General features: G+C 44.8%; 1 pseudogene across 1 annotated transcript in view; it reads right to left on the bottom strand.

The window, feature by feature from the left end:
* LOC309832265 (5'-AMP-activated protein kinase subunit gamma-1-like) overlaps positions 1-12,668 on the bottom strand; it is a 56,041-nt pseudogene extending 43,373 nt beyond the window's left edge. Inside the window, exons 1-3 of the transcript in view lie at positions 12,634-12,668; positions 11,818-12,053; positions 8,789-8,835 (exon numbers count right to left, since the gene is read on the bottom strand). The product of the transcript in view is annotated as a 5'-AMP-activated protein kinase subunit gamma-1-like (transcript). The remainder of the gene's footprint in view (positions 1-8,788; positions 8,836-11,817; positions 12,054-12,633) is intronic.
* Between the last annotated feature and the right edge of the window lie 3,264 nt (positions 12,669-15,932).

Here is a 15,932-nt window from a genome sequence, read left to right as displayed (position 1 = left end):
CTCGCTATCATCTGAGCCATTTTGTAGTAGTAAATCTGTGATTCTGAACAAAGAGGGTGTCCCTAGGAGGATGGGTAAATGCTAACCACTGGTTCTTGGAGGGGCTAAGAGAGTCACTTGGCTTAGGACTAGTCAGTTAAGTTCTCCAGGACAGAAGGAACAGAGCAAGATGAGCATAAGATATCCCAGAGGGTGAGGAAAGAATCAGGAAAGTTTGTGTACAGCGGCAGCTTGGAGCCTGCAGTGCTGAGGATGACGGTGGGGATGGGGAGGCTGCTGATCATGATGTGACAATAGTACCATTTATTGTGTGCCAGATACCGTACCTTCCAAGCATTATTGCATTTAATCCTCACATCGACTATACAGTAGTATTTAGTAAGAACTGGCAGGTACTGTTACTGCACCCGTGGGTATATAAGCCTAGAAAAGTTAAATATCACACCCTGCCTAAGGAAACAATCACAGAAATCCAGAATGTGGGACATTCTACAAGACAATTGGCCTGGATTCTTCACAATATCATTAACAAAAGGGTAGGGATATTTTCTAGAAAAAAAAAGGAGAGTGAAGAGACATAAAAACCAAATGCAATTTGTGATCCTACTTGCACTTGATATGGAAAATAAAAAAGTCATTAAAGATATTTGAGAGGGACTTCCCTGGTGGTCCAGTGGTTAAGAATCTACCTTCCAATGCAGGGGATGCGGGTTTGATCCCTGGTCAGAGAAATAAGATCCCACATGCCACAGGGCAACTGAGCCCTCGCACCCCAACTAGAGAGCCCGAATGCCACAACTAAGACCCGATGCACCCAAATAACTAAATGAATTTTTTTTTTTTTTTTTGCTGTACGTGGGCCTCTCACTGTTGTGGCCTCTCCCATCGCAGAGCACAGGCTCCGGACGCGCAGGCTCAGCGGCCATGGCTCACGGGCCCAGCCGCTCCGCGGCATGTGGGATCTTCCCGGACCGGGGCACGAACCCGTGTCCCCTGCATCGGCAGGCGGACTCTCAACCACTGCGCCACCAGGGAAGCCCTAAATGAATATTTTTTTAAAAAGACATTTGAGGGACATTTGAATATGGACTGTATATTAGATGACATTAGGAAATCACTGTTAATTTTTGCTAAGTGTGAAAACGCTACGTAGGGTGCTTATGTTGGAGAATGGTCTTATTTTTAGGTGATACAGGCCAAAATATTTAGGGGAGAAGTGTTATGTTGCCTGTAATTTACTTGTACATATACTTACTCTGTGATGTTGTCCAACACCAGCAACCAATTCTCTGGTTCTCTGGACACCAATGGGGTGTCCTACAATCCAAGGGCTCAGTCCCACTAGACTGCCCCACTTCAAATGCCAGTCATGAGCCCCAGGTGTCACCTGCATTTCTCACTGATAGGCTATAAATTCAGGGGATTCCCACAACCCCCTCCCCAGGTTCAATAATTTGCTAGAATGACTCACAGAACTGAGGAAAGCACTTACATTTGGGGGCTCATTATAAAGGATACAACTCAGGAATGGCCAAATGGAAGAGGTGCGTAGGGCAGGGTGTGGGAGAAGGGGTGCCGAGTTTCCATGCCCTCTCCACATGTACCAGTATCTCTACGTGTTCACCAACTCAGAAGCTCTCTGACACCGTTATTCAGAGGTTTCTATGGAAGCTTCATTACATAGGCAGGATTGATTAGATTATTGGCCATTGATGATTAGCTCATATCTCCAGCACCTCTCTTTTCCCAGGAGAAGGGTGAGACTGAACGTTCCAACCCTGTCATCAAACCTTGGTCTCTCTGGGGACCAGCCCCATCCTGAAAGTATATAGTGGCCCCCAGACACCAATCATCTCATTAGCGTACAAAAGACGCTCATCACTCCAGTGTTCTAAGGGTTTTAGGGGCTGTGTGCCAGGAACCTGGGACAAAGATTGTTTTTTAAATTATATCACCCTTATACATAAGCATATATGGCAAACATAGCAAATATAGTAAAATGTTAACAAATGTTGAATCTAGGTGGTTCATCATTGGATTATCAATATAGTACATCATATATTACTGTGTATTTATCATATATATCATAATAGTACTATTCTTTCAACTTTTCTGTATCTGTGAAAATTTTCATAATAAGATTAGGAGAGAGGGTAGAAAAGAAAGCTTAAGTAAATTGCACAAGACCCAAGGTCACACCGCTATTAGGTGTCAGAAGTGAACTCACATCTGAACCGCCAGGCTTCAAAGTTCATGTCCTGGGGGCATGGCTCCGCTGCCTTCCTGGAGAGAGAGGACAGGGCTTTGCTCACCTAGGGATGCCAGAGAGTTCCCTTTGCAGGGCCACGTCTCAGGCAAAGGTAAGGAAGAAGGTTGTGGCAGCATATGAGAATCGCACTGGCCCAAGCAGTTAAACAACCCTCCAGCAACTCACTCAAGAAATGTTTTTGCGAGACAACTATGTGACCTTAACCAGCTAACAAAATGCAGCTGTGAATGAAAACGGACCAAAGTTCCGTCTGTCGTAATTACACTGCATCCACTTTAGACTACATTCTCCTTAGCAGCAGAGCCTGGCATCAGATACCATCAAAACATAAAACAGCCTCGGAAAGGGAGTCAGGAATATAGACCATAATTTTGTAGCTTTTAAAAAATATCTGTGATATCAATAACAACATCGACATTAGCAACAATATCAAGAGTGTTTCTTAAAAGCACTATGTCCAAAATTTACTTTCAACACTAGCCTTAACAATAAGCCTTAAAGGCTCCTGCTGAGATTTGTCACTTTCTCATTTAAGAAAATGAAGTGATAATAGACTTGAACTTCTTAATAAATGTCTTTGTTGTTTTATCTGTGCTTAGCTCAAAATTTAGCGCTATGGGCTAGCTTTGCTGGGTGTTTTTAGCTTCCACTGAGAAGCCAGGAGGTAGGCAGTGGTTCTCATCCTGGTTGTACGATGGAATCACCTGGCAAGTTTTGACAACTGATAGCCAAGCACTAAGCTTTGGGGATTCTGAATAAAGTATGGTAGGTTCTAGTCTTAAATACACTATAGAAATAGAGTTAGTGACCTCCTTCTGCCCTCCTGCTCCAAATGTTGGTTGAAGCATCTACTCAGTCTTATGCATTCCAGGGACACATATACAGATCAACAAATTAAACTAATAATAGATTATCAGTGAATGAAAAATAAAATGTTGGAACTTATGAAAATATTTAATAGCATGAGATGAATTACAAAGATGAAAGAGCTCAGAAGAAAATGTTTCTCCTGATAAAAGATTTACTGCAAAGAAGGCAGCATGTTTGAAAAACAGTCTACACTCAGTGAGATAATAGGCCAAGAGTGGAAAAAAAAAAGAAGCAGATACAAAGGAAAACTTCACAGAACATCAACTGAACAAAAATCTTATTGGAAGCAAGAAAAGCAGAAATGATACAGGAGAAGGTTGTATCGATGCAACAAAAGAACTTGTGAAATGCAGAGGAAATAGGTCAAGAAGTGAAAAAAAATAACAGAAAAAAGTGATCATGGAGCTTCTGAATTCAGTGCAGTGGGAAAGAACCGGCTGGGAAACTTAACACTAAAATTAATGGTATAACACAGCAATGGTTCAGTCCCCAGAAACATTATCATGGAAAGGAGGAGAAGATGGAAGGATCTACATAAATCCTCCATGGTGCACTGTTATACATGATAAAAGTCTGTTTGAGGAACATCTGGATGAGTCTCTCCCAAGGAGTAAAGTCTACAGATTACAAATCATTTTTATTGTCCACAGCATTTTGCAAAACTTACCTGTTTTCAGGTCCTAAATGCAAGTCAGTATCTGAACATATATTAATAAAATGAAACTGGGGGGGTGGCACAAAATAAAAACAAAACAGCTGTTTGGATATGATTATTTGGGAAGCAAGTGAACAAGAAAATGCCAATGGCAAATTAGTTCTAGAATTTCCCAGCCCTGGCCACCTCTTTCTAAAGTGCTACCTCCCAACAGAAGGTCGATTCAGGTCAAATGCTAATGTTTAGAAATGGTCTACTTTTTATTTCCAACTTGTAAGTGATTCAAAAATACAATAGTATTAAATGAATCAGTGGGTCCACAAAGAGCAAGGCGCCAGTTTTCCTGGGTGGGACTGATAATTTGGGACTAGTTAGAAACGGACTTTGCAAGTAATAGAGCCTGGATTTCAGGTGGAGGTGGGGACATCCTTTTCTCTCTATTGCAACAGAGTGACACACAAAAGCAGATGAATTGTTCAGTGTATTGTGACAGAAGGTGACACCTGTAAAGGAAACTTTTAAAGCATTATTTCTCTTAAAACACGCCCCCCCCCCCACCCTACACACACATATACAGGCTGGTCTACATCTGAACAATTATGTGAAGTAAATTTTTTCAAAAGGATCACAAGAAAGATTATGAAAAGACTGCCAAAGGAACCATGTCAGTCAATCCACTCAAATTCTCCAATCAACACCACCAATTTCATACAGTTTTCTGATCCCAAGGGGAAGAAAAAAAATTCAAGAAGCAAGGCCTCTGGTGGACAGAAAGAACAAGTTGATACTGCAGCAGTCCAAAAAGATAGTTTGCGCGAGAAAAGCTGAGATTCTTCCTACTTAGATAGTAAATGCTTGAATTTTCTAAGAAAGATTCCATCTTGCTAATAAAGGATATGGACACATTTCAGCTTTGGAAGAGGATTCAGTTTAGATAGGAGATATTGAGTACCCATAAGGGATCTAGGACTTCACAGCACCTCAGCCTTTGCACTCCTGGAGACCTCTGCTTCTCTGTTGGCTGGAGGTTACACAACTTCACAATCACAGTCCAGAAAGTTGTGTCCCCCCACCCCGGCTTTTCTTCCTACTCTTTCCCCACTTGTCAAAAGCAATCCTATCCTTCTTGCCTAATAGAACCATTCCCAACCAAAGTATTAGGACTGAATGAGAAAGGAAGAGCTGACAGCCTCGCAGACACTAAAATAACGTCAAGGATGGACATTTAATTCAGATAATGCCTCGGTATTCATATATGTGCCAATAGGATTAAGAAAAGTCAAGAATGATTTACTCTCACTATCTCTACTTCCTCACCCCTCAATCACTCCTCAACCTTCTCCCTTCCCCACTCCCCACTTCTGAAGCTCTTCTCATCATGGTCACCAGTGACTTCTCTGCCCCAAGGGAGACATCTTAACTGGGTTTGACAGAGCTGCTCACTCCTTTTGCTTCCAGTTCTCTCCTGCGGAATCCATGACACTCCCTCTCCACTCTCTGATTGCTCCTTTATCTTCTCTCTCCTTTTGCCTCCTCTTTCCTTTTCCCTACGGCATAGATGTTCCAATTCCTCAGGGTTCCACTAGCCTTATTTCCTCTCTCCATTCACTGGTGTGGCTTAAATATCACCACCACGCCATTGATGTCTTGTTTTCTGTCTTGAGTCCAGGCATCGCTGCTGAGCTCCTAGACTGGTGTCCATTGCCTCCTGAGTATCACCTCGTTGTTCCAGAGATTCTTTAGACTCAACACATCCAACACTGAGCTTATTATTCTTCTCTAAGTCTATTCCCCCTCCAGTTTTCTTCCTCTTGGGCAAGGTACCAGAGTCCACCAGTTGCCCAGCCTTGAAACATGGGAACCATCTTGAACTCCTCCCTCCCCCTCACTCACCACATCCTGTCACCAACAGACTGTGGTGAGTCTACCTGTTAAATCCCTTATGAATTGCACGACCGCTGTCTTGTTTCTTAGGCTCATTACCTCTCTGGTTGCCTTGTCTTGCCTCTGCTATGTTGTAAACTCCATGAGAGCCTGAGCTTGGTCTGCCTTGTTTATCATTTTTTGCTCAGAACCTAGATTAGTGCCTGGTCACAGTACATAATTGTTGGGCTCAGTACTTGTTGAATGAATGGATAACTCCTTACACAGCTTCTGCCTTGAATTACCTGTGCTTCCTCTCTTATCGTTCATCATATCCATTGCTCATGTGGTTGCTTATCTTTCCCAGGATAGGTAACGGCCAAGATGGTCCCCAATGATTCTTGCCTTCTGATATTCCTGCCTTTGTATAATCTTCTCACCCTTGCATGTGGGCTGGACCTAGTGAATCATTTCTAACGAATAGAATGTGGCAAAAGTGATAGGACGTCACTTCTAAGGTTCATTGACAAAGAAACTCTGGCTTTCATTTTTCATGCCTTCTCTTGCTGTCTCTGAGGGAAGACAGCTACTATGTTGTGAGCTAGCCTCTGGGAAGACCCATGTGGCAAGGAACTGAGGAAGAACTTCTAGCCAACAGACAGCAAGGAGGCCTGACAACAACCATGTGAGTGAGCTTGGAAGTGGATTCTCTCTCACCTGAGCCATCAGATGAGACCACAGTCCTTGTCAACAGATTGAGTGCAGGCTTGTGAAAGACCCTGATTCACAGAATCTGTGAGATAGTAAATATTTGTTGTTTTAAGATGCTAAATTGTGGGGTAATTTATTGTGTAAAAATAACCTAAGGCTTAATTTTAAATTACAAGCGCTAAACCTTCTAAGGGCCTAAATTAACTTGGTGTACCCATACTGTGAATACAATGGAGTGGTTAAGAGAAACGAAGCCAATCTTTTGGTACTAATGTAGGGCGTTTACAACACTGGATTTTAGAAAGCAAGGTGAAGAACAATACTTATTGTAGGATATCATTCACGTAAAAGAAAAACTCAATACACAATATATTTTCTGTAGCTACAAGTAAATGTATGTATGGAAATAAATCTGGAGGTAAACATAACTCACAGCCGTGGTTACCATGGAGTAGTCATGAAGAGCTTAAACTTTGTCTATATTTTTTGAAACTTTAACACAAAGAATGTATTTATGTATAATTTTTAAAATTAAAAAGGTAAATACTACTTTAAATGGAAAAACGCAGGCTTAGAGATTTTATTGTTCAAAGTGAAAATATCTTTTTTAATTGGCAAAGCTTATTCCAATAAAACTCAAATAATATAGACTGTATAAAATACAAAATGAAAGTCCATAATTACCTCATTGCCCCAATTAATAATCATTACGTTTGTTTTATATTCATCCATAGTCTCTTCTAAATCTAACAAATAAAAATGGAATCCTATTTTACTTACTGTTCTGTAGCCAGATCTTTTTTCTGTTAATGATCTGTCACGGACATCTTTATATTCTCATACATTTGGAACTACTAATTTTTTTTGTCTTTTTGCATGTCATTCATTATATACATGTGCTGTAATTAATTCAACTGCTAAAATGTAAGCTCCACAAAAATAAGACTTCATCAAACTTGTTTACTGCTAGATCCTTAGGGGCTAGAACAGTGCTTGAAGCTCCGTAGGTACTCAAAAAAATCCACTGGGTGAATTAATTTATCTAGTCAACTACTGATAGACAATTTGTTTGACTAGAATAGAACATCTTTTCACACTTGTACGATTATTTTCTTGAGATAAATTCCTGAGGATGAAATTACTGGGTCAAAGGGATTTCTTTTTTTTTTTTTTTTTTTTTGCGGTACGCGGGCCTCCCACCGCTGTGGCCTCTCCCGTTGCGGAGCACAGGCTCCGGACGCGCAGGCCCAGTGGCTATAGCTTACGGGCCCCACTGCTCCGCGGCATGCGGGATCCTCCCGGACCAGGGCACGAACCCGTGTCCCCCACATCTGCAGGCGGACTCCCAACCACTGCGCCACCAGGGAAGCCCCAAAGGGATTTCTTAACACTTTGAAACATGTTGCCAAATTCCCGTGTGTTTAGTCTTTACTGTATTGCATTCCTACCCATCAGTATATAAAAATACCTACAGCCCCTACGCCCTCACCAGTATGGGATGTAATTCATCTCTGACATAACGTTGTGATGGGATTTGCAACTACAAATATTGTGTTGGGGAATTGAAGAGCAGATCCTTTGTGAGACCGGGCAGAATATACTGAGCCTACCATGCTTGGGAAATTAATTTAAATGAAGAGTGTGCCAGTCGGGGTCCCAGCAGGAAAGGGCACACTCAGATTAGGTACTTTAAAGGGCGTTTAATAAAGAAACTCTTTCCAAAGGAGGGCAGGGTGTCAGAAAACCATAAGTATCCCCAGGGACTAATTACATTGGGCTCTGTTATCACCCCTAGACCTGAAGGGGCCAAGGGGAAGAGTGACTACTGTAACCTGGAGACTGAGAAGCCCGTGTGAAAAGGGCCACCAGGCAGGAGCTGTGACCCTAAGGAGGTCACACCCACCCAGCAGGGAGGAAGCTGGAGGTTAAATCCTTCCAGCTTTCTCCTCCCCCACTCACCTTCTCTAGCTCCCTATTGGTCAAAACCAATGGGAAGCCACAGGGCAAGGGAGCCCTGTGAATCGTCCATGTTTTTGGCAACCCAAAGGCACAGGGCGTACAGTATACAGTAATTGCCCAATAAGTGTGTCCCTGAATTCAGCCCTCACAACAGTCCTTCAAGGTAGGCATTTACATTCCAATGGGAAAACCGAGGCTCAGAGAGGTTAATTAATTGCCCAAGACTGCACAGCTAGTTTTGGAGGGCTCCCAAGCCCTGTGCTCTGAAGTGCTGTGGAACTTGGATCTGAGGGCAAGTAGGCTGTTGTCACCACAAACACTTTGTCAAGTAATGAAGTCCCCCAACATGGGGTGGGATCCAAGGAGTTGTGGAGGTCTCGAAAGACTCTCCTGCAGCTTCTGGGACAGGTGAGGTGGTAGCTCAGGTGAGGTGCGGTGAGGAATCGCGCTCTCAACTGTACGTCCAGCGCGGTGTCCCCGGGGACACCGGCCTCATCACTGACGCCACCTGGGAGAGGTGGCAGGGCGCAAACTGCCCGCGTTCAAATCCTGAGCCTGTCACCCACCAGCTGTGTAACCTTGGGCAGGTCCCAAGGACATTTGTCCTGTTTCTTCGTGTGTTAAGTGAGGATCATCTTTGTACCTACCGTGGTGAGGACCTCAGAAGTCAACACACGTGGTACCCAGCACCTTGTTACGTGCGTCACCGCTAACTCGCAGGGAACTGCCGCTTCCCGGCATCGCTGCCCTTCAAAGGTCCAGATGCACGATTTCTCCCTAATTACACTCTGCTCTGCAAAGCCAGAGGCGTCTTGTCCAGGGCTTGGCCACTTCCTTCCATCAGGGGTCAAACATTCAGTATTATCGGCTCTGTAGGCGGTGCATCTCTGTCTCAAGTACTTAACCCGCTGGCACGGCGCCAAAGCGGCCAGAGCCCACTGGCCTACGTGGGTGTGGCTGTGTTCCAATAAAACTTTACTTATGGACACGGAAATCTGAATTTCATATAATTTTCACATGTCACAAAATATTTTTTCAAATTCTTTTTCAATGACTTAAAAACATAAACGCCATTTTTAGTTGGCAGGCGCATACAGAAACACGCAGCTGGCCAGACTTAGCTCTCAGTCTGGCATTGGCTAGCGAACCCCTAGTGTAGGCCCCTTCAGGTAGGACTGACCCCTGGCAGTGACCGTGAAACCTGACTTTCTTCTGTAATCTCACAGCATCAGGACTGGGAAGGAACCCCACCTCTTCCCATTAGAGAGAAATCTACCGTGGGTACTATGTGATCCAGCTTCCGGCACTCTCCGTGCTGCTCGGAACTGCAGCCCCTCTGGCTTCCAGTTCTTCCAAGGGGCCAACTCCTTCCTGCCTCGGGGCTCCCAGGGGGGCACCTCCCTCTGTCCTGAATGTGCCTCTGTCCATCTATAAGCTGCTTGATCTTGGGACTGCGTTTGTCTTCCATCCTGCTGTACTTTCAAGGCCCAACATAGTGCCCAGCGTGCAGCAAGTGCTCAATAAACGTGCATTGCATTTAACCCTAAAACAATCCTTCAAGGCAGGTGCTCTATACCACTGGGGAAACTGAGGCTCAGAGACACTAATTAACTTGCTCAAGGTCACACAGCTAGTTTTGGAGGCTCCAGAGTCCTGTCTCTGTTTGTTTGGCCATGCTGCGAGGCTTGTGGGATTTTAGTTCCCCGACCAGGGATTGAACCCTGGGCCCTTGGCAGTGAAAGCAACGGAGTCCTAACCACTGGACCACCAGGGAATTCTCAAAGTCCTGTCTTAAGTGCTGTACTCTGTTGACCAAGAAGGGTCCAAGCACCTCAAATTCTGATGCCACCATCAACAATCTGGTGACCTTGGGTGAGTCACAAGGACTCTGTGCTTCAGCTTCCTCGTCAGTAAAATGGGTATGACAATAACACAATGCCTTCCTCACTGAGTTGTCGCGAGGACAGGGGGAGATCTTGCCTGGCGCCCAGCAAGCACCATATAAATGTCAGTCCTTGTCAGCAGGGAGCCTCCAGCCGTGAAGGAGACTGAGGCCTTAGGTCCAGGCAGAAAAATGGCTTCCTCCTTCAGCCCTGGGGTGACACTGCCCTTGGGGACCCAGAGCAGGCTGGAGTTGTCATTCAGCCCTTGGTGCTAAGAGCCCTTGGAGGAGAGGCCACTGGACATTTCTAAAGAAAACCAGGACCTCTTAGACTAGGAGGTGAGGCTACCCTGGCTTCGTGGGGGTTAAGTCCAACCAGAATGTGTTTATTTTCCCCTGTGTCTGGAAGGGCCTCTCTGGTCTCCATGGCAACGTGATTTCCTGTCCTGGTTTTCCCTTGGATGAGATACCTGCTGAATGCAGAGGCGCCTGGGCTAAAGCTTGGGGTGGAGGCCAGCGCTGAGGCAGGCTGCTTTCCCTGCCTCTCCCACACGGCCGAGTGGCCAGCCAGGGCCTCTGTCACAAGAGCCTTTGTTTACCAGTCCAGACATCCAACTTCAGGGTGACGTCATGGAATCCAGCCCGGAATCCTTGTTACGCCCCATTTTCTTTCTTTTCAACGTTTTTTTTTTTCCTCCTGAGGCCGAGGAAACAGGCCAGTTTGCAGAGAATATTTCAAAACCCTCTCGATCACAGGCCATACCCTGGGTATGGGAACTTCACTAACAATCATTCATTCATTCAGCAAACATTTGCCTACTGGGTCAAATGCCAAAACTGTGCTAGAGCTGAAGAAACAGGGAAATAGATCAGGTCTTCCGTCTTGAGGAGACTCTACTGGAGAATGGAGAAAGGTGTGGAAATAAACAGATACAGTATGGTGTCTCCACAAAGCCCTCTTCAGGGGTGGTGGGGAGTTGTGACGGGGAAGAAACTCAGTCTCTGCCACCTGCCTGCTTTCAGGTTCAGCTCCTAAACTCCATGGCCTTAGGCAAATCCTAGCCTGAACCTCAGTCTTCTCATCTGTAAAATGGGGATGATGCTGGTACCCACTTGAGGGCATTACTAAGCGTGGTGTTTAGGAGTCTGCCTCCTGGAGTGGGACTGGCGGGCGGGTTCAGGTCTCAGCTCTACCACTTACTAGCTCTGTGTCTCGGGGCAAGTTACTTACACTCACTGTTAAATGGGGACGGTCCCGGTGCCCATCACATAGAGCTGTGTGAGGTCTATGTAAGTGAGTGCATGTACATAGGACAGGGCTCTTAGACCTGTTGTGTTACTACCACTACCTCAGGGGACCCTGGGAGCCCAGAGGAGGGAGAGACGGGTCCCCCTGGAGAACTGGGTGCTGAGCAGTGAGAGGGACCTTCCCAGAGGAGGTAGCAGGTAGATAATTAGCTACCCAATAGCTATACAGTTGGCCCTCCATATCTGGGTGGCACGTATGTGGATTCAACCAACTTCAGATCGGAAGTATTTGGAAAAAAAAAAAAATCCAGAAACTTCCAGAAAGCAACACTTGAATTTGCCACCTGCTGAGCACTGTACTGAATCCACATGAACGCGGTGACGTGCAGGCGCGCCCTTCTGTGGCCTCGGGCCCGCACAGGTCCTCGGTATCACGCCCTGCTGTGGCCTCGGGCCCGCACAGGTCCTCGGTATCACGCCCTTCTGTGGCCTCGGGCCCGCACAGGTCCTCGGTGTCTCTCCAGCGCTCCTCACTTGAGCATCGTTTGCCTCCCCTCTCGTTCCCCTGCTCCTCGTGTTGTGTGCACCCTTTGTTTCTGTGGGGAAAAAAAAATAGCTTCTAAAGAGCAATTAGGTGGTCAAAGCGATCCATCAAATGCTAAGAGGGAGCCTGAAGTGCCACCTCAACAAGAAAACAAAAATCTTAATCTTTTGAAAAGCAGCACGTGGCTTGCGGAAGTGGGAATAAGGTCGCTAAGGACGAATCAAGCATTTGCACAGGGAAGCAGAAAGAAGCTGAAATTCGTGGAAGGGTCAGTGCTGGCCCTCCAATAGCAAAAATGGTCTCTCTGGTTCACGATAGAGTACCTGCAAAGCCTGAGAAAGCATTAAGTGCGTGGCCAGAAGACATGTCACAGAAGGATGTCCCTGATGGTGGCAAAATTATGTGTGAAAAAGCACCCAGTCTCTGTGAGCTCTACCGTGAGGGGCTTGAGAGAGGAAGGAGATGCAGGCTGGTAGGGGTTGGCTGGCTGGCTTTGTAAAGCGGCAGCCTCAAGAACTTAAACATCAGGGGGGAATCAGCAATTGGCCGATGCTGAGGCAGCATCAGTGTTCCCAGGAGAGTTCAAGAAACTCATAGATGAGAAAGGCTGTCTTCCAGAGCAAGTTTTCTACTTGCTCTGGAAGAAGATGCCCAATGGTACCGACATGCATAAGCGCGCCAAGCATCTAGAGATGATTTAAAGTATACAGGAGGATGTGCATAGGCTATATGCAAATACAATGGCATTTTATATAAGGGACTTGAGCATCCATGAGTTTTGGTATCTGCGGGGGGTCCTGGAACCAAACCTCTGCAGATACCTGGGGATCGAATGTATCTCCCAATACTTCCTTGAGGTCAGGGAGTATATCTGCATTATTTCATCATCTTATCCCTACCTCCTTGCACAGTTCATGGAGTAGGGAATCAAAGAATGTATGGGGGGCTTCCCTGGTGGCACAGTGTTTGAGAGTCCGCCTGCCGATGCAGGGGACACGGATTCATGCCCCGGTCTGGGAAGATCCCACATGCCGCGAAGCGGCTGGGCCCGTGAGCCATGGTCGCTGAGCCTGCGCGTCCAGAGCCTGTGCTCCGCAATGGGAGAGGCCGCGACAGTGAGAGGCCCGCGTACCGCAAAAAAAAAAAAAAAATGTGTGAATGGTCGAATGACTAAAGAGTAAATCCAACCTGTTTATCATGGCATTCAAGACCTTCTACAATTTGACTAAGACTCACTGTGATGGTTAATTTTATGTGTCAACATGACTGGGCCAAAGGGTGCCCAGATATTTGATTAAACATATTTATGGGTGAGGTGTGTAGTGAGGGTGTTCCTGGATGTAAAGATTCACATTTGAATCAGTAGATTGAGTAAAGCACAGCCCTCGCCAGTGTGGGTGGGCCTCATCTAATCTGTTGAAGGCCTGACTGGAATAAAAGGCTGAGTAAGAAAGAATTCTTTCTCTCTGACTGTTTTTGAGCTGGGACATCAGTCTTCTGCCTTCAGACTCAGACTTAGGTCAGAACTTACACCATCAGCTGTCCTGGTTTTCAGGCTTTGGACTCAGACTGAAACAATACCATTGGGTCTCCTAAGTCTGGACTTCTCAGTCTCCATAATCCTGTGAACCAATTCCTTACAATAAATCTCTTTCTGTATACAACCTATTAGTTCTGTTTTTCTGGAGAACTCTGAAACACTCACTTGATCTAATTCCTGGAAATTCTCCCCAGCCCTATCATCCTAGGCTCTAGTTGTAACAAACCTTAAGAAGTCTTGGCTTTATGCGCTGTTCCAACTTTCTTGAACATCTTTCATCTCTAGCAGATGAAACCCTACTCATTCATTTATTCATTTACTCGCATTTATTCAAAATAATAATTGTGATAATTGAAGGAATAGTATACGGGGTGCTGTGAGATATATTGTGAAGCAAATTGTGTTATTCCTTCAACACCCTTCCCATCTCCTCTCCACCATTCAGAAGCCACTAGAGGTATTGACCCTCAGCACCATGGAAGCAGGAAAAGGGAGGAGCCTGATTGATAAAAACCAATTATGATATTACATCCTCCAAGTCAGTGATTGATTCAGAAATCCAGACCTAGGTCAACCAGAGCATGGCTTTCTCCTAGAAGCAGGGCCTGATTTAAGAAGGGGAAATGACCCAACCTAGTCCAGAGGGAAGTGAGGCAAGGGCTCATGACATTTGAGAGAGAGCCTTAAGATGCATTGGTCTCTCCATGGAAACAACCTAAATGTCTATCAACAGATGAATGGATAAAGAAGTTGTGGCATATATATATATATATATATATATATATATATATATATACACACACACACAATGAAACATTACTCAGCCATAGAAAAGAATGAAATAACACCATTTGTAGCAATATGGATGGACCTAGAGATTATCATACTAAGCGAAGTAAGTCAGACAGAGACAAATAAAATACCATGTGCTGTCACTTATATGTGGAATCCAAAATACAACACAAGTGAACATACCTACAAAACAGAAACAGACTCACACATATAGAGAACAAACTTGTGATTGCCAAAGGGGAGAAAGAGTAGGGGAGGGAAGGATTGGGAGTTTGGGATTAGCAGATGCAAAGTGTTATACATAGAATGGATGGACAAGTTCCTACTGTACAGCCCAGGAAATATATTCAATATCCTGCGATAAACCATAATGGAAAAGAATATGTATAACTGAATCACTTTGCTGTATAGCAGAAATTAACACAACATTGTAAATTGACTATACTTCAATAAAAATGTTTTAGAAAGGTATATTGATCTCTCCTCTTCTGGACGTTGCTGAGTTAGGAAGCGAGGCCAAGCACTGAAGCTGTTTTCTCTCTACGAGCGCATGAATGAAACCTCCGTAGGACTGAGCCAAGACCAATGGAGCAGGACCCATGGGGTCAAATCAGACTCTTTATTGGATTCAATTCATGTCCACATTGTTTCAGTTGAAGGTATGTCTTCTGGTTTAAAAAAAAATCCAAGAGCTTCCTAACTGGTATAAACATGTAACATGGGGATCTAGCCATCAAGAGGCAACATAGATTCTTCCAGAGAAGAGCTACATGACCAGATCCAGTGCTTTAAAAAGAGCCCTCTGGTGGCAGTGAGGAAAGTGAGCTGGATTTGAGACTGAAGCAGGACCATGTTGTTAGATGCCTGGTGTGGACATGGGTCAAGGACAAACTGAAGGAGACTCCTAAGACTGGAGGCTAAAATATACACCTTGACAAGAATCCTTCCTCAGACTCCAAACGTTCTGAGATGGTGGCACTGTATGCAGACCTGGAGAAAATTTAGGAATATTCATTCATGCATCCAACACAATTTTTGGAGCTCTTATGTGCCAGCACTAGGCTAGCTGCCAGAGACTCAGCAGAGAACAAGACGGACATAAATCATTGCCCCTATAGAGCTGACATCTCAGTGGAGGGACAGGCAATAAACAAAAAGAATAAATACACGGATAAAGTTGGTTAGGTGGTGATACGTGCTATGAAGAAAAATAATTTTTAAGGGAAGAGAAATAGGGACTGTCAGAAAGGGAAATCATTCAGCCAGAAGTTCTCATTCCATGGTCTTCAAAAGTGAGGTTTTTCTCAACAAAAACCCTCAAGGAATGGTAACTTTCTGTATTATTTTGTGGCTGATAAGGTACAGAAACATCTTTCCTAGATAAAGTAACCCTAACGTTGATTGGGTGCCTACTATATGACAACCAAAAGCTTTGTTCCAATCGGTTCACAAATACTACTTTACTTAAGCTCCATTTTATAGATAAGGGAACAAAAAGTGAGTGATGTAAAGTATGCCACCCAAGATGGCACGGTGGCAAGAGCTCTGATCCTGGGTTCGTTCAACACTGAGTCCCTTGTTTTGCTTTTTGACTGCATG

The sequence above is a fragment of the Grampus griseus genome, assembly GCF_964374135.1.
Source record: "Grampus griseus genome assembly, chromosome: 14".
Classification (NCBI taxonomy): domain Eukaryota; kingdom Metazoa; phylum Chordata; class Mammalia; order Artiodactyla; family Delphinidae; genus Grampus; species Grampus griseus.
This window is presented reverse-complemented; position numbering and strand designations above follow the sequence as displayed.